Here is a 20,611-nt window from a genome sequence, read left to right as displayed (position 1 = left end):
ATTTGGAGTCTGCTACTTTCACAGTGTGGGTTCTGTCAGTGAGCCAGTTGGCAACCCATCCTGTGACATAAGGATTTATACCTAGTTTAGTGAGTTTATCTATAATTCCAGAGTGGGGGATGATGTCTAAAGCCTTGGCAAGATCTAGATAGGCTGTGTGAACCACCTTACCCTTGTCTACAGCTTTGGTGACTGCTTCAAAGAAGTCTATCAGGTTTAGGAGACATGATCTGCCTTTTACAAACCCGAACTGGGTGGGGTCCAGAGTTTGGAGATTACCAATGTCTTTGTTTATAAGTTCCATGATGATACGTTCCATGGCCTTGCAGACCAGGCTCGTCAGGCTAATGGGGTGGTAGTTCCCGGGGTCCGTGGTGGCTCCCCCTTTGTGGAGTGGGATAACCGTCACTGTGCGCCATTCAGCAGGCACAAAGCCTGAGGTGAGGCTATGATTGAACATGGTACTTAGGTGGGGTGCCAGTTCGTTCTGTAGTTCATGTAGAATGCAGCCTGGGATGTTGTCTGGTCCCATGGATGCTGTATTCTTTGCTTTGGAGAGTGTGGTTTTTAGCTGTGCAGCCATGATTACAGGAACTTTGCATTCTTCCAGTATAGAGATGGGCTCTTTAATGGGTGAGAGGGGGGGTAAAGTTAGTAATGAACCTATCTGCCAGGATGTTGGCAATATCAGTTGGGTCTGTATATTTAGTGCCATTGTGCTGTAACTCAGAGCAGATCTGAGTGTTGCCATTGAGATTCTTGACATAGCTATAGAATGCTTTGTGGTTGTCTTTAGAATCAGTGGTGATTTTGTTTTCAAAACTAGCTTTGGAGGATTTTATCAGGGATTGCAGCTTCTTACTGAGCATGACCAAGGAGCTCCTCCACTCATGGGATTTTACTCTCTTTTGCAACAGTTTCTTCCTTCTGTTGTACAGTTTGTTTATGGCAGGGGATCACCAGATTGGCTTCCTTTTTTTGGAGGATAGCTTCTTGGTTCTGTTTGGAATAGCACAATCCATGCACTCATGTAAGTGCTTATAAAGTGCAATTGTGTAGGATTCAGTAGTCATAACTGTATTGTCCATCTGCATGGGTGTCATGAAGTTCACCACTTCTGTCTTAAGAAGCATGAAGTTGGCTTTGGAGAAATTTTTTACCATGGGTTCCTTAATGGGGGGTGGGGGCAGGATGTGGATATCTAGGGTAATTAGCTTATGGCCGGATCGGACCAATGAGGCGTTGACTTCAGGTGTGGTCACTCATGTTCATAATGACTAGATCTAGGATATTGTTGCCCCTGGTGGGGGTGTGGATAAGTTGATCCAGGACATTGGAGTTTATGAATTCCAGAAAGCGTTGAGTGAAGGAGTTGGTACATGAGTAGTTTTGCCAGTTAATGGTGGGATAGTTGAAATCGCCCATTATTAGGGTGTTTGGTTGAACCCTAATATTTTCCAGTACATCAAGAAAAGAGGAGTGGGACTCCTGGAGCATGGTAGGTAATCTGTAGCAAGCTACAATTTGGATTGCAGTTTTGCCCAGAGTTAGTTGCACTTGGATAACCTTGGCTGCATTATGCTGAGCAACTAGCCTGGAGGTGTGGATATCCTTAATGAATATGGACACACCTCCACCTTTGGTGTTCCGGTCCAGGTAACATGGCCGAAAAGTGTGGTATGAGTTATAGCCTGGTAGTGCAGGGGTGCTCTTTGGAGCCTTGAACCAGGTCTCAGTCACTGCACAGATATCAATGTTCTCCATTTTAAGGAGTGCCCCGAGTGAGTGCATTTTGAGATTTAGACTTCTAGCATTGAGTAGCATCACCCTCAGTTTTTTCTTGCCTCTTCCTGTTATGGTGGTGAATTTGTCATTTGAACATTGCCTAAAAAAGGCACTATAGGGGCGGCAAGAACCTTAGCGAGTATCTGGAATCCCAGGGGTGATAGGTGCAGGCCATCTCTGACACAGCATCGTGGTCTGTCGACCATGTCATCCCAGGCAGACAGATACTGGATCCCTTTAGAATGGCACCAGAAGCTTAGCCAATTGTTGAAGTCAATCATTTTGTCCTTGTACTGCGACATCATTCTGGGTGATGGCAGAATGCTACTCAGGGCTAGGGTCATACCTGCCTTGACTACAAGATCAGAGAGCTCTTCCATGTCTCTCTTCATGTAGTCCATGGAGGTACATCTCAGGTCATTCACACCAACATGGACAATGACAGAGTCATATTTGTTCTTGTTGTGGAGTGACCTGAGTGCGTGGGTTATGTGGCAGATCCTGGCACCCGACAGGCAGCTGACAGTAACCTTTTCCTTGTTTAGCCTGGTGAGTGTGCCTGACTATAGAGTCACTTATGACTAGTGTATTGGGTACATTGTTTTGCCTTATTGGCTGTGGTTGAGTGGCACATTGAGCCTGTGGGCTATGTGTCACTTGGGTTATGTTGGGGGGTGGAGGTTGCTTGCATTTTTGCTTTGGAGGTCTCTGTTGCTTGAGCAGATTATTATTGAGAGCCTCCGTGAATGTTTTTGTGTTTCTATGTGTGAATTATGGTGGTGTAGATTTAGTGAGACTATGTGATGAGTGTGGTGTGGTGCAAGTGTTTACCTTCTCCTCTTGACTGTCAAGTTCAGTCTTGATTGGAGAGAGCTTTACCTCCAGTTTGTCTAGATAAGTGCATCTCTCACAGGTTGTAGTGTTGGGTGGTAGGAGGAGAAGGTTGTCTGTGTACATGAGGCAATTTCTACATTGCCCCAAGATGCCCAGATTCATCAGATAGAGAGGAGAGAACACTGGGAGCTGAATCTTGGACATGCCTGAATAAAAAAACTATTTTCCTCTAGATAAGTGAGGAAAGTGAGTACAAGAGCTGTTTTTCTCTAAGCAAGTGAGGAAAGTAAGTACCAAAACTGTTTTCCTCTAGTTAATGAAGAAGGTTGAGTGCTGTAGTAATTAGTAGGTTATTTAGTGCTTCCAAGTTCTGAACAAGTGCTGATCAAGAATAAGCAAATTCAAGTGCTAAAACTAAGAATCTGTATCTGGACTAAACTATTTACAGGAAAGGAGGGAAACAAGTGCAAATGCAGACTTTTAAATCAGAAAGTTGAGAGAGATGGAAAACTGCCCATAATTACAATTTCTGGGCTGGAAACCACTCCTTATATGGTAGATAGGTTACCTAGTAAGCTAGAAGGCTTCACTCCAACACAGAAAGGCTTGGGGGCTCAGGAGCTTACAAACATTCCTGGATACAGCAAATCTGTATCTAGACTAGACTTGTTACAGGAAAGGGGGGAAACAAGCTTAGATTTTTTTTTTTTTTTTTTTTTTTTTTTTTTTTTTTTTTTTAGTAAAGTGGAAAAGGAGAAAGCTGGAACAGAAGTTAATTCTAGATTAAGAATCTAAGTGGGTTGGCCTTCACAAATGTTCTCTCTCTATTAGGTAGAATGAACTAATGACACTAGACTGGGAGGAGTGTCCCAGATCAAATATACGGTATGGGAGGGCAACTGCAAAGCCACTAAGTAAAAGAACAACACAATAGGGAGTGTGGGTGGGAAACTATTACAGCTACTAGCTGTAGCCACTAAATGAAAGTTTTAAACAGACAAAGGAGCAAGGAGACTCTAGAGAATGCCATTAATTGCAAACAAATCAGTTATATGATACCTGACTAGAACACAGAAACCTCAAAAAAACAAATATGCACAGAAAATCATGGCTAGAGCACTCACAAACAGAAAATACAACTCTCAGTATAAAAAGGCAGTTTACAGCCAAGTAATTCAGTAAACATGCAATTAGAGTAATGAAACAGTATCTAGCAATAAAAAATAGAGTTAAAACAGTATAAAACAGTACATAAATGTAGTGAAACAGTATAAACAGCTTTATAGCAGTGCAAAATGTAGTAGATTAACTGTATAGCACAATTATAAGTGTTACAGAAGTGCAATTCAATGAAATAAGTGAAAGAAATAACTTATCCTGTTCTTGGAATCTTAAAGAATTTCTGCTTAGTCTGAGTAATGAATCACAATCCACAGCCTGGTAAATAATCCTGAGATATTAAGAACAGCTGCATTCATACCCAGAAAGCACTTCTATTAAGAACATATGATGAGTCTTTTGCATAACCCAGCTAACCTCCCATGTACACACACTTGCAGACATACATACACTGACCCCCTTTAACTGACTCTTCTACAAAGCCAGTTGGGAAAAACCTTTCAGAGTTACCCGCACTAGAATGGTTCTCCTTCTGGGGTAGACTTGAATATTCTAAGGGGGTGCGGACTATTACACCCTACTGAGTGGGATGAGGCTAGACCATCATATTGCAGCTCACACTGAGTTTTTCATTTAAGCCTTATCCACTTTGGCCTCTTGTCACAAGATAGGAAGGCAATGATACCACAAGACATCACCCACATCCACATGGGGAAGTGTTCCTTATTTTCTGCCCACCTTATCCTGCAGCAGCTATCTCTCCTCACAACCCTCATATCATCACCAGAATTTGTGTCCTAAGATTGCATCCTTAGCACTTCCTCTCACCCCCCTCCCCCCACATCAGTTCCAGAATATCCAGGTCACTAATCAAATCCAGGCAATGTGAATCACAGTAGGGCTTCATAATTTCTGTGGCATGGAACCAACACTAACCTTCAGAAATTACTGTGCAATGAATTATTCAACATAGTATATTCTAATATTGGTATCAAGGGCATCTGTACTATAAATGTAGGGCAGACTGGAACCTCCCTTCAGCATTATCCAGGGGCAAATGTGACTGCCTTTGCATAGAAGTACACTATTGGATATTTTTAATCATCACATCTGGTGGCAAATAGCAAAAAGAAATTCAGGAAGCTTTTGTAGGGAATGTGGGGGAAATATGAGCATCTAAGATCTACAGGGAAAAATACACAACTAATTCATAGCTTCTGTACAGCTGACTCTACAACTGACATGATTCTCAGATTTACAGCAAGTGGTTGTAGGAAATACAGGAAATACACACATATAAGAGCAACATAATCTTGCTCTATTATACATTAACACTATTTAAAACTTTACAACAAAGGTGCACAACCTTTTTGTGGGGAAGGTCACTACATGAATTCTTGATGCATCCGTGGGCCACCTCAAAAGATAGTAAGTCGTTATGAGTTAACAATAGGTACAGGTGACTGGCATTTTTACTTAAGACAGCAGTCATGAAATTGTCTGTTTTCTACATCAACTTTGCATTTAAATTTATTCTGACATACAGCCATGACTTATTACAAACTCTTGCAAAAAGTTACTACTGTTTACAGGCTACAAGTTATAAACAAGAAAGAATAGTTACTTCCACGGCTAAAATTAGAGTTGTGCGTAACTGCAGTCAGTTAGGTGAGTAAGCAAGTGCTGGAAAGTTTGCATGATTGGAGTAAGGCATAGCTTTTTTCACTTTTTTTTTAAATTTTTTTGGTTGCTGTCTGGGGGCCAGAAGGCGTTGTGTGGTGGACTGGATTTGGCCTCCGGGCCAGGCATTGTGTGCCACTACTTTACAAGAATAACTACAAGAATGTACAACTGACTCTATAACTCACTTAATTCTGAAATTATTCCATAATTACTAGACTGACCATAAACGTGTAAAATCTTCTCCTTTAAACTCCCAAAAGCTACTTCAACAAACCCCACTAAGTGTAAGGAGTAGAAACATGCCAACCTCAACCAACTCTGTCATGAAATATCAAAATGCATCTATGACTGCACCTTCCCAGACCTAAATACAGCAGCAGGACCCCTCACTAAGGAATTCTGTGCCCACGTAAAAATGTAAAATAGGGTGTCGAGCTAGCAGGCCCTACCAGAATCAAGTGTCATGGGAAATTCAAAAAGAAACCATCTTGGTGGTCCACCTCCATAAATAAACCTCATATAACCAAAGAAAGAAAGAAATTCCTTAAATGAATTAGTAGATTCAGAATTCCTCTTCTTAAGGAGAACATCAGAAGCATTACAAAAATATTGAAGAACACTATCTGGCCCACTAAAAGCACTCATGAACTTAGGCTGGCCTCTGAGGTCAGCCATAATTATAAATCCTTCTTTTGTTATGGAAGATAAAAAACAAAACCCTACATTGCTCAAAATGTATTTATAATGTCACCACATCTTCTGATCCAATAGACATTGCCAATATCTTTACAAACAAATTTAGTGCAAGCTTCACCCGCCAAGACTTCTATTTTAAGCCCTGATGTACCTGAATCCCTTACTCCCCTAATTATCGCTAAAGATTATTTACTGAAAGTGCTAAGACCAAAAATACTTCCTCCATGGGACCTGACAATAATTCTGTTTAATGGTTAAACATACTCTTGCAGACAGACTTTTTAAACTGTTTAGTGACTTTTGTCCTTGCTGAGTGGAACACTGCTGTACTGATGTCCTTCCATAAGGGTGACCTTACCACAGGCCTGAGAGACAGAGACATAAACAGGAAGGGTGGTAAGGTGGGAAACTGGGTAAGAAGAGGAGGTAATAGAAGAGTAAAGAAAGGGCTGGTAACTGAACCAGCACATGTTGTTAAGCTAGCAGTCTGTAACAATCCAGGAGTCTGTGCTAAATTGCAGTAGGATCTGGTGTAATCTTAGCACATGCGTGTGTGTGTGGGGGCAAACATTCATCTGGAATGTGCTCTGTCAGCAGTGATGACATTGCAAGGTTGTCTGTTTAGCATAACTGCGCAATCATTGTGAAACTGTAGGAAGTACTGGGAGTAAAACTGTAGGGAGTACTGGGAGCAAAACAAAACTGTAGGAAGTACTGGGAGTAAAACTGTAGGGAGTACCGGGAGCAAAACAAAACTGTAGGGAGTCCTGGGAGCAAAACAAAACTGTAGCATGTACTGGGAGCAAAACTGTAAAAAGTACTGGGAGCATAACTGAGGGAGTACCGGGAGCAAAACTGTAGGGAGTACCGGGAGCAAACTGTGTGTGTGTGTGTGTGTGTGTGTGTGTGTGTGTGTGTGTGTGTGTGTGTGTGTGCTCATGTGTGTATATATATATATATATATATATATATATATATATATGTGTGTGTGTGTGTGTGTGTGTGTGTGTATGAACTGCTGCACCAGAAGGGGCTACCTGTAGACACTGTATTATCGTTTACAAGTAGTTAGAGAAATTCTGCATCGCTGCATATGTTGCTACTTTTGCCCAGACATTCAAAATCTATTGCACTTTTGTGCCAGCCACTTCTAGGAGTCATCATCATCATCCTCATCATCATCATCATCATCATCATCATCATCCTCATCATCACCATCATCCTCATCATCATCCTCATCATCATCATCATCAGCCCCCTTTTCCCCATTTTCTACATGGGGTTACGGTATCATGCTAACTGTTGCCAGCTCTCTCAATTCAGTGCCACACTCCAGCCACTTTTAGGAGATTTGAGAAAATGCAGTTGTCATTGTGTGTGTGTGTGTGTGTGTGTGTGTGTGTGTGTGTGTGTGTGTGTGTGTGTGTGTGTGTGTGTGTGTGTGTATTTAAGAGTAACAGCCTATTCTATGACAGGTATGGCAAACAGAACACAGCTCTGGATAAAGTGCCCCTGATGAGCAAAAGAGCAAATCCAATGAAAACACTCCAGAGGCACACCACGACAAATGGAGCCAACCTGATGAAAACCTTTTTATTCACACAAAGAGCACAGAACAATGGCCAGTAAGCACTTTCATGTTTCTCTGAATGCTTCTTCAGACTTAAAAAGTACTCCTTCTATAGTACATCAATATAAAGGCAGGTTTAACCAGCTTGCACCAATCAAATCATCCCATTACATCGTTAATTAATGCAGTAATCAAAAATCACTTAAATCATCTCTGCCTAGTAGTGCTTACAATACTGAAGAATCTGAAGAATGTAGTGCGCCATCACATAACAATGCACATAGAAAGCATATGCAAATGTGTGCGTGCAATAAAACAAACACACACACATATATATATATATACACTAACTAATAAAATGTGCATAGAAAATATATATAACAAGATACAACAATTCTTCTTCTTCTTCTTTCAGCTGCTCCCATTAGGGGTCGCCACAGCAGATAAACTGTTTCCATTTCTTCCTGTCCTCTGCATCTTGTTCTGTCACACCAACCACCTGCATGTCCTCTCTCACCACATCCATAAACCTTGTCTTAGGCCTCCCTCTTTTCCTGTTACCTGGTAGCTTCATCCTTAGCATCTTTTTCCCAATATACTCTGCATCCTTCCTCAGCACATGTCCAAACCAACATAATCTTGCCTCTCTGGCTTTGTCTCCAAACCTTCCAACCTGGGCTGACCCTCTAATATACTTATTCCTAATCCTGTCCACCCTCGTCACACCCAGTGCAAATCTTAACATCTTTAATTCTGCCACATCCAGCTCAAACTCCTGCCTTTTTGTCAATGCCACTGTCTCCAACCCATATAACATAGCTGGTCTCACTACTGTCTTGTAGATCTTCCCTTTCACTCTTACTGGTACCCGTCTGTCACAAATCACTCCTGACACTCTTCTCCACCCATTCCACCCTGCCTGTACTCTCTTCTTCACCTCTCTTCCACACTCACCATTACTCTGAACTGTTGATCCCAAGTACTTAAACTCATCCACCTTTACCAACTCTACTCCCTGCATCCTCACCATTCCTCTACCCTCCCTCTCATTTACACACATATATTCTGTCTTAGCCCTGCTGACCTTCATTCCTCTGCTCTCTAAGAGCATATCTCCACCTCTCCAGGGTCTCCTCCACATGTTCCCTACTCTCACTACAGATCACGATGTCATCTGCAAACATCATAGTCCATGGGGACTCCTGTCTGATTTCGTCTGTCAGTCTGTCAACCTTTCCATAACCATTGCAAACAAGAAAGGGCTCAGAGCTGATCCTTGATGTAAACCCACCTCCACCTTAAACGCATCCATCACTCCCACCGCAGACCTCACCGCTGTCACACTACTCTCGTACATATCCTGTATTACTCTTACATACTTCTCTGACACTCCCGACTTCCTCATACAATACTGCAACTCCTCTCTAGGCACCCTGTCATATGCTTTCTCTAAATCCACAAAGACACAATGCAACTCCTTCTGACCTTCTCTGTACTTCTCCATCAACACTCTCAGAGCAAACCGCATCTGTAGTGCTCTTTCCTGGCATGGAACCATACTGCTGATCACTAATCATCACCTCCCTTCTTAACCTATCTTCCTCTACTCTTTCCCATAACTTCATGCTGTGACTGATCAGTTTAATCCCTATGTAGTTACTACAGCTCAGCACATCACCCTTATTCTTCAAGAGACAACCATTGACATATAAAATATGGGCATTCATATAAATGTCCTACATCTAAAAACATGTTTATTCTGGCCATTTAACATTTATAATGTCAGTAAAATTCCATTACCATAAAAATCTGCTGTTCCATATAAAAACTACTATTCCATAAAAACTTCATACTCCTGTATATATAAAAATGTATTCATACTTGTGTACCAAGGTAATAAATAGGGGTCTGACCATTAAAAGTGACTAGTGAGTAAGGGGTCTATCTTTAAGGAAGGGTTTCAGTGAAACCCTATCATTTAGGCCGTGTAACCAATCTGCTTGTAACCTCAGGATCCAGCTAGCTTCCTGCTTCTCAGTTTGGGTCCTGACATCACCTAACCTTGCTGTTTCATATATTAATTCCATCACCATAAACAGAAACGTGTGTGTTGTATCTGTATGCATTACATGTCTTGCGAGAGCGTTACTCTCATCTTCTCTACTGATGGCATAAATGTGTTCCCTCACACGCTCACTCAGCGTTCTATTGCTTTTGCCAACATAGAAGCAACTGCATTTCTGACATACAGCTAGATACACGAGATCCCTTGTCTTACAGTCTGCCTGTGTCAGGGTGAGTAAATTCCTTGCTCCCAGACATGAAACTGCAATGGTTGCATGACCTACATGGAAATATCCCTACTCTGACAGATCTGGTCCTATCCTTTCCAGTTTTCACATAGCACAATATCCTTTTCAATGACTGAGTATTCCTGTATGTAAGATTCGGTGCATTCCCTGCTGCTTCTCTGAATTTACTGTCCAAAGGTACATAAATGCTTGCTAAATCCTGCTATGAGACCCATTGTCTCAAGTAAAGGATGGATAACAGAGTCTGTATCTATTTATGATGAGACGCAATTAAGACAGGTAGTGGATGCGACAGCAACAGTGGTTAGAGATACTCAGCATTTCTTGGAAACTCTGACAGAGTATGTGACAACAGCAGGTGATATATCCTCAGATTTGTCAGTTACTTTAGATGTCACCTCATTGTTTACTAGTATACCAAATGAAACAGGTGCTGAATATATGAGGTTGTTCCTGATACAGAAAAGTATGCCAAGAGATTTGATCATTAGATGCACAATGCTCATGGATGTTATCTTGAAAAACAATGTCTTTATATATGATGACAACTATGTTCTACAATCGAAAGGTGTAGCGATGGGGACTCCGTGCGCCAGTTCTTATGCCAGTTTGGTAATGGCGTATTGGGAGGATACCTATGTGATGCAGAATACACAGTATACAACTCAGATCAAATACTATAAATGCTTTGTAGATGAAGTTTGTTTGGTTTGGAGGGGTGATGAGGATAGTTTAAAAAGTTTCATAGAGTATATAAATGGCACTGCCACTTTTCTCTCTTTTACAAGGAATTGGTCCAAGAAAGAGAGAGAATTTCTAGATGTGTTAGTATGTAAACAAGATGTATGAGTTCCTGGCTGTCCTGGTAAGAGTTACCATACAGCGATGAAGGAGGTCCTGGCTGTCCTTGCAGGCATTATCATATAGCATACCTCTCAACCTGGAAACATCAAAAGTCTGGGCGAAGGCCCATGAAAAATAGGTGAAACTGGCCAAAAATCTGTATGCTGATTAAAATAAAATTTTCATACATAATTATGTAACCCCCCCCCCCACCCACCCACTCCAATGGAGTTGTGGGATAGCATCCTTTAACCACAAACTGAAGAACAGACAAAATATGGTCATGAAACACAAAATAAGCAGAAGAATAATGTTTTATTTATATTAGCATCTGAACTTGTGCAAAACTAAAATACAATTTTCTTTTATAAAAATAAAATTAACTGTGCTTCACCCTTCATCATTAATATTAAATAAAACAAAATATAACCAGAATAAAACTGTTTTATTTATATTAACATCTGAACTTGTATATAAAATGTTGAAGTTTTATAAAACTGAAACACAATTCTCTTATATAAAAATAAAGTTAAGTAGTACTAGTGTATTACACCTATAAAATTAAAATAAATACAATCTGTATAAACATTACAATCAAATTAATTCTTTCTAATGACTACTACACTGATTGGTATAAAATTTAAATAAATACAAATTAAATAAGGTATGGCTTCTAAACTGGTATAAAATAAAACTAAATTAAATAAAAATCAAAATTTTACCTATTAATTAACTAACTACTGAACTAATACAAAGCAAATTCAGTCACAGCTCACAGAGTAAAATGAAACAGAAATGGCAACCAAATAAAAACTACAATCTTATGAGAGATAGTACCATAGAAAAAAGCATGCAAAAGCACCAAAATGAAGCATTTCCCCCAGAGATCCACCCCCTCAGTAGTTTCGAGCATGCACAAACACCAAAAGGAAACATTTCCCCAAGATCCCCAGTAATCCTTTCAGCAGTAGTGTGTAGTTCAACCCCCCTTTTCAGCTACTAGCCATGTCAGTCACATTAAAGGCAAACCGCTATCTATCCACAGAGGTGACGCAAAAACAACACACTAGAAACCAGTCTACAAACTGACTTCTCAGTAAATGCAGTGAACCCTAAATGAATCCATACAGCTCTGATGCTAAAGCAGCCATGTGACTCTAGGTAGTACATCATTTTACATCGTTGGATGGTAACTCCTACCATAGTGGCCAGGAACTCCTTCATCGCTGTATGGTAACTCCTACCAGGGCAGCCAGGGACTCCATAATCTCTGTATGGTAACTCCTACCAGGGCAGTCAGGAACTCCTTCATCGCTGTATGGTAACTTCGACCAGGGTAGCCAGGAACTCCTTCATCGCTGTATAGTAACTTTGACCAGGGCAGCCAGAAACTCTTTCATCGCTGTACAGTAACTCCTACTACAGCGGCCAGGAACTCCTCATCGCTGTTTGGTAACTCCTACTAGGGCAGCCAGGAACTCCTACAATGCTGTATGGTAACTCCTACCAGGGCAACCAGGAACTTCCCCCATAACTGTATGGTAACTCCTTCCAGGGCAGCTGAGAACTCCTACATCGCTGTATGGTAACTCCTACCAGGGCAGCCATGAACTCCTTCATCGCTGTATGATAACTCCTACCAGGGTTGCCAGGAACTCCTTAATCACTGAATGGTAACTCCTACTAGGGCAGCCAGGAACTCCTTCATTGCTGTATGGTAACTCCTACCAGAGCAGCCAGGAACTCCTTAAACACTGAATGGTAACTCCTACTAGGGCAGCCAGGAACTCCTTCATTGCTGTATGGTAACTCCTACCAGAGCAGCCAGGAACTCCTTAAACACTGAATGGTAACTCCTACTAGGGCAGCCAGGAACTCCTTCATTGCTGTATGGTAACTCCTACCAGAGCAGCCAGGAACTTCTTAATCACTGACTGGTAACTCCTGCTAGAGCAGCCAAGACCTCCTTCATCGCTGTATGGTAACTCCTTCCACTGCAGCCAAGAACTCCTTCATCGCTGTATGGTAACTCCTACCAGGGCAGCCATGAACTCTTACATCGCTGTATGGTAACTTCTACCAGAGCAGCCAGGAACTCCTTCATCGCTGTATGGTAACTCCTACCAGGGCAGCCATGAACTCCTTCATCGCTGTATGATAACTCCTACCAGGGCAGCCATGAACTCTTACATCGCTGTATGGTAACTCCTACCAGGGCAGCTGGGAACTCCTACATCGCTGTATGGTAACTCCTACTAGGGCAGCCAGGAACTCCCCCATAACTGTATGGCATATGCCACAGCTAATGATAAATAATAATTCTTACTACACCCCAGCTGTTTTACAAAAATTCGGATGAATTAACATCTTAACATGCCCTTTCTGCACTCTCCCTCATGTTGACATAATACACATGCTCTGGAGTTGTAAGACCATCTATAAACCTTGGGGCTCCCTCAGAATTCAATTAGAAAAAATGGGGTATGAGAAAACTACATTTTTTTGGCAAACTATGATCGTTAATATTGCTCCTATTCAAATCAAAGGTATTCGCTGTCATGTTCTTGTCTCAGTTTGTGCTCTCCTTAAATATTTCATTACTAAAAATTGGATCAACCTCCCAGCAATTTCATGGGAAAATTTTAAGGATATGCTTTTAAGATTATTACATATTAAAAATGCTGCCTTAAGGATGTCACTTGTAACATTATACAACACAGAGATGAGGGGACTTCTGATTACATTTAGCCAATCTTTATAGAATTATCTTTTGTGTTCATAAACCGTACTTTGGTAATTGTAATTTATTCTGTCATGGAGTCACTGATCTCGGTTGTATGAACATTTCTCATTACTTTGATTTCTAAGAGTCATTCTGAAATTAAAAAATATAAATAGTTGTGACATGCAGTCACAGAAAAATTTGTTTTCAGTATTCATACTCCACGTTTGTCTTTAGGTTCCCCACCTAAACTTCACCCAGATTTTTCTCATCTGCCATCTTGCTCAGCAGGTTTCATTCTACTTTATTTTTACATATTGCCAGTTTTACTTGTAGGTGAGAGCTTTCACACAGAGACTGCTCTTATTACTATTTTATTGTCAATTTTCCATCACATTCAATAAAGTTCTCCTGTTCGATTCCCGGCTGGAGCGCCTTCTGTGTGGAGTCTGCATGTCCTCCCTGTGGTCGAGTGACGTTAAAGACATGCAGGTAGGTGCGAGCATGAATGGACCTGCCTTCGTTGAAGGTTGGGTGTCTGGCTGGCAACTCGACACAGTAACAATCCACTGCCACTCATGAGTGGACTGGAGTACCGCTGTGGCGACCCCTAACCGGGAAAAGCTGAAAGTCTTTATACAATAAAAAAATACACACAGCCAGAGCTCTACTGAGCATGTCTGCTTCACATAATTTTCAAAGCCAAAGGTGTGCTTTAAAGGAAAGTACACACACACACACACACACACACACACACACACACACACACACACACACACACACACACACACACACACACACAAACACACACTATATACTCACTTTGAGTGCAGACTAAACTTCCAGTAGCTGTAGTTTTGTTCTTTCATTCGTTTGTTGTCATTATCATACTTGCTGGATTGTTGGTGATATTAAATAATTCATATTTCTTTGGAAGTCATGGACTTCAATATACAGACATGGACCATTCCAGACTGTCCTGGCAGCAGTTAACATATACAGAGATGAAGGGGTTACTGACTGCCCTGTCAGCAGTTACTAGATAGAGAGATGAGGGGACTTCTGATTACCTTGGCAGCAGTTACCATACACACAGATGAAAGGGTCCTTGGCTGCCCTTACGCCAGTTACCATATACAGAGATGAAGTGATTCCTGACTGCCCTGGCAACAGCTGTCACATACACAGATGATAGGGTTCCTGACATCCCTGGCAGAAGATATCACATGAAGGAGTTCCTGACTGCCTGGCAGCAGTTACCACATGCAGGGGGTTATTACAAGCTGCCATGGCAGCAATTATTACGTACAGAGATGACGAGGCTCCTGGCATCCCTGCCAGCTTTGACTACATGTAGAGATGAAGAGGTTCCTGCTTGCATGACAGCAGTTACCACAAGCACTTATGGAGGTGTTACTGGCTTCCCCTGCAGAAGGTACCACATACTGAGGTAAATGGGTTTCTAGCTGTCCTGCCAGCAGTTACCACATGCAGAAATGAAGGAGTTTCTGACTGGCTGGCAGCAATTACCACATACAGAGATGAAAGGGTTCCTGACTACAAGGCAGCAGTTACCACATACAGAGATGAAGGGGATCCTGACTACAAGGCAGCAGTTACCACATACAGAGATGAAAGGGGTCCGGACTACAAGGCAGCAGTTACCACATACAGAGATGAAGGGGTTCCTGACTACAAGGCACCAGTTACCACATACAGAGATGAAAGGGTTCCTGACTACAAGGCAGCAGTTACCACATACAGAGATGAAGGGGGTTCTGGCTACAAGGCAGCAGTTACCACATACAGAGATGATGGGGTTCCTGACTACAAGGCACCAGTTACCACATACAGAGATGAAAGGGTTCCTGACTACAAGGCAGCAGTTACCACATACAGAGATGAAGGGGGTCCAGACTACAAGGCAGCAGTTGCTACATACAGAGATGAAGGGGGTCCTGGCTGTCATAGCAGGAGTTACCATCTTGAAGGGGGAGCTCCTGGCTGCCCTGCTAGGAGTTAACATACAGAGATGAGGGAGTTCCTGGCTGCCCTGGTAGGAGTTAACACACAGCAATGAAGGAGCTCCTGGCTGCCCTGGTAGGAGTTACCATACAGCAATGAAGGAGTTCCTGGCTCTCCTGGTAGGAGTTACCATACAGTTATGGGGGAGTTCCTGGCTCCCTGATAAGAATTACCATACAGAGATGAGGGAGTTACTGGCTGCCCTGGTAAGAGTTATCATACAGCAATAAAGGAGTTCCTGGCTGCAATGGCAGGAGTTACCATACAGCGATGAAGGAGTTCCTGGCTGTTATGGTAGGAGTTAGCATACAGCAATGAAGGATTTCCTGGCTGCCCTGGTAGGAGTTATCATACAGCAATGTAGGAGTTCCTGGCTGCCCTGGTAGGAGGTACTATACAGCGATGTAGGATTTCATGGCTGCCCTGGTAGGAGTTACCATACAGCGATGGAGGAGTTCTTGGCTGCCCTGGTAGGAGTTACCATACAGAGATGACAGAGTTCCTGGCTGGCCGGGTAGGAGTTACCATAGAATGATGAAGGAATTCCTGGCCACCATGATACGAGTTACCATAGAGTAATGAAGGAGTCCCTGGCTGCCCTGGTAGGAGTTACCATGCAGCGATGATGGTGTTCTTGGCTGCCCTGGTAGGAGTTACCATACAGCAATGGGGGAGCTCCTGGCTGCCCTGGTAGGAGTAATCCCAGAGCGATGCAGGAGTTATTGGCTGCCCTGCTAGAAGTTACCATACAGTGATGGGGGAGCTCCTGGCTGTCCTGGTAGGAGTTACCATACAGTGATGAAGGAGTTCTTGGCTGCCCTAGTAGGAGTTACCATTCAGTGATTAAGGAATTTCTGGCTGCTCTGGTAGGAGTTACCATACAGCAATGAAGGAGTTCCTGGCTGCCCTAGTAGGAGTTACCATTCAGTGTTTAAGGAGTTCTTGGCTGCCCTAGTAGGAGTTACCATTCAGTGTTTAAGGAGTTCCTGACTGCGCTGGTAGGAGTTACCATTCAGTGATTAAGGAGTTCCTGGCTGCCCTGGTAGGAGTGATCATACAGCAATGTAGGAGTTCTTAGCTGCCCTGGTAGGAGTTACCATACAGTGATGACGGAGTTTCTGGCTGCCCTGGTAGGAGTCACCATACAGCGATGAAGGAGTTCTTGGCTGCCCTGGTAGGTGTTACCATACAGTGATAAAGGCACTCCAGTATGCCCTGGTAGGAGTTACCTTACAGGAATGGGGGAGTCCCTGGTTGCCCTGGTAGGAGTTACCATACAGCGATGAAGGAGTTCTCAGCTGCCCTGGTAGAGGTTACCATATAGCGATGAAGGCACTTCAGTCTGCCCTGGTAGGAGTTACCATAAGGAGATGATAGAGTTCCTGGCTGCCCTGGTAGGAGTTACCATAGAATGATGAAGGAGTTCCTGGCCACCGTGGTATGAGTTACCATAGAGTAATGAAGGAGTTCCTGGCTGCCCTGGTAAGAGTTACCATGCAGCGATGATGGAGTTCTTGGCTGCCCTGGTAGGAGTTACCATACAGCAATGGGGAGCTCCTGGTTGCCCTGGTAGGAGTTATCCCACAGTGATGCAGGAGTTATTGGCTGCCCTGCTAGAAGTTACCATACAGTGATGGGGGAGCTCCTGGCTGCCCTGGTAGGAGTTACCATACAATGATGAAGGAGTTCTTGGCTGCCCTGGTAGGAGTTACCATACAGCGATAAAGGAGTTCTTGGCTGCCCTGGTAGGAGTTACCATACAGCGATGAAGGAGTTCTTGGCTGCCCTAGTAGGAGTTACCATTCAGTGATTAAGGATTTCCTGGCTGCCCTAGTAGGAGTTACCATTCAGTGTTTAAGGACTTCCTGTCTTTTCTGGTAGGAGTTACCATTCAGTGATTAAGGAGTTCCTGACTGCGCTGGTAGGAGTTACCATTCAGTGATTAAGGAGTTCCTGACTGCGCTGGTAGGAGTTACCATTCAGTGATTAAGGAGTTCCTGACTGCGCTGGTAGGAGTTACCATTCAGTGATTAAGGAGTTCCTGACTGCGCTGGTAGGAGTTACCATTCAGCGATGAAGGAGTTCCTGGCAGCCCTGGTCGAAGTTACCATATACATAAATATGACAATAAAATATATATCAGCGCACAAAATGTGCACGAATAACAAAAAGAAAAAGAAGTATTTTAAAAAATATTGGGAAAATCTCTTTGATCTAATCCGGAATAAGTAAAATCCAGCAAAATATTTTCTTGTACATTTGCATTCCAAGCTGGATCCTTTTTGTACTAGGTACGGTCCAAAATTATTTGATAATGTAAACATTACACTTTACTAATTGTCGTAAGAGATTTTATTTGGAGATGTCCTCTGACATCCATGTTGTAAATATATTGTAAATATGATGTAAATAGGTTTTTAGGACATGTATAATTTAGTTTAGGTGGTGTACCCCCAAAATAGTTAACAGTTTATACTTTTATAATAGTTTATTACCTGATTAAAGTTATCCTCCTCTTGGAAGGCCTGATTCATATTTATATTATGTTTTTCTGGGGCACCCTAGTGAATGTTTTACCCAATCAGGAGTAAGGTACTTGTTACAATAACTGCTCGTCTATAAATCAAAACTTGTTAACTGTTTGTATTAATTTAGAATGTACTTTACTTTCGTTTTCTTGGATTGATGTACCTTACAAGTTCCTTATCTTGTATTTATTTTCATTTTTTGTAAAAGTTTTAAAACATATTAAAAAATAATACTAACCTTAAAGGCAGTATTTTTATTTGTAGTAAAATGATAAGCACAGTGCAGATAAAAGTATTGTTTGAAAAGAAGCATCTACAGGGGTCCGAGGTGAAATTCCTCTTGTGTTAGGTGTCCAAAAAACACAATGTTGAGCAACACAACATCAGCTGCTGTTTTCCATAGGAAATGACTGACGGTGTGATTCCTTAAGTGTGTGTTGGCAGTGATTCCTTCTTTTGAGAGATTTCTCCCTTCTTCGAGTTGGTGAAAATGTGGAGTAGGTATATAAGTTCTGGGTGTGTGAGAGACTTGCCCCCTACATCTCAGGGTGCAGGAGGTCTTGCCTCTCCAACTGAACAAAATGCTTACACTTTACTTTTTAGTCCTTCTGGGTTTCAGACATTAGTTTTCAATATTTTTGATGCTTGGGTTGTGCTGTTTGACATTTTACAGCAGAACTGTTTTAAAAAGAAAAACAAATCATGTGTGGTGTGTTTTGGTGCCAGAATAGGAAAACTTGTGAGCTGTGTGCGTGAGAACTTCATGTCATAATCAAGCAGTGGCAGCCGAAAATAAACACTGAACTTAACACAGGCATGTTTCAATAAGAAAACGTCTGACCGTGTGGAACACTTGAACATATTTGCTGGTTCTTAAGAGGGCTGTTACCTGTGTATAATTGTAGAATTGTACTGCCACTCTGTGATTATGGAAAATGATAAAAGTGTTGCTAATGTTGAACTTAATGGGTACGAAGACCTTCACACTGCTTATGCTGCTTAACAGCACTAGATAAACCACATGAGAAATGTTTTAAAGGAACATCTCCAAAACCCCTTAATAACTTCAGAAGCATGCCCAAGAAGTGGCCTGCATGAAGCTAAAACTGGAGCTAGGCATTGGTGTTGCATAATCAATTATTGCTTTGAAAGATAAAAGGAATATGTGTTAAACTCTTCCTGTAAAAGACTGAGACATTGCTACATGGTTCTACAGGGAGACTATTCTAAGGCTAACCTCCTGCTATTAAGTGAGAACCTGGCAAAATTGCAAGCCCCTATAAACCCGGAGAATACTTCTGCCTATGCAGAACTGTTCACAGAAACCCTGTATAAGCATGTTAATAGCTGCACAGAGGCAGCTGTACCTACCAGGAAGAAGTACAGAACTAACTCAAAAAACAAGCCACCTTGGTGGAATCACAAAATCAATTGGATGTATAACAGGAGGAAAAAAATCATGCAAAAATTAGGAGGTGCAGTACCCAGCAGATAAAAGCACTCTCATTAAACTAAACAAACAACTCAGAGGACAAATAAGATCTACCAAAGCCAAATATGAGGTAAGTTTGGCCTCCCAGGCCAAGGACAACCACAAAGCATTCTTTAGCTATGTCCACAACCTCAAAGGCAATACACAATTGTGTGTAGAGCTCATTGTAAAGGAAGCCACCTATACTGAGCCAGCAGATATAGCAAACCTCCTGGCTGATAAATTCAGCTCCAACTTTACTCCTCTCTCCCCCTCAACCTTCCCTCAGGAAATATCATCAAATATAACTGCCCCTACTATCACTAGGGAACAGGTCCATAATGCTCTCTCTAAGACCAAGAACACTATCAATGGGCCCAGACGATATCTGAGGATGCCTTCTAAATAGCAACAAAATAAGACCTATCAGGGCCTCTGGAATTATTATTTAACTTTAGCCTCCAAACAGGCTTCATGCCTCATGAATGGAGAAAGGCAACAGTCATCCCTCTGTACAAAGGTGGGTCATCTACAGACCCTGGAAACTGCAGACCCATAATCTCACTATTCTTATATGTAAAGCCATGGAAAGAATTATCATGGAGATGATAAATACAGATATAATAAACCTCCAGACACTGGACCCAGCCCAGTTTGGTTTTGTAAAGGGCAGATCATGCCTACTCAACCTTGTGGACTTCTTTGAGAAGGTCACCAAAGCAATGGATGAGGACAAAATTGTTCACACTGCCTACCTTGACCTGGCCAAGGTATCTTCTGACACAATACCCCACTCGGGCATTGTTGACAAACTCAGGAGGTTAGGTACAAACCCGTATGTCACCTGGTGGATAGCCAAATGGCTTACAGACAGGACCCAGGAAGTTAGAATTGGGGAGTCCACCTCTACAAAGAGGCCAGTTACAAGTGAATTCCCTCATAGATCAGTCCTTGGACCACTCCCTTTTGGCATTTATTTCTCAGAAGTCTAGGCCAATATCTGTGGTCTCTGGCTGACTAAAT

Source organism: Protopterus annectens, chromosome 15.part0 (assembly GCF_019279795.1).
Source record: "Protopterus annectens isolate FY-2018-M chromosome 15.part0, PAN1.0, whole genome shotgun sequence".
NCBI lineage: Eukaryota > Metazoa > Chordata > Ceratodontiformes > Protopteridae > Protopterus > Protopterus annectens.
Note: the sequence above shows the minus strand (reverse complement) of the source record.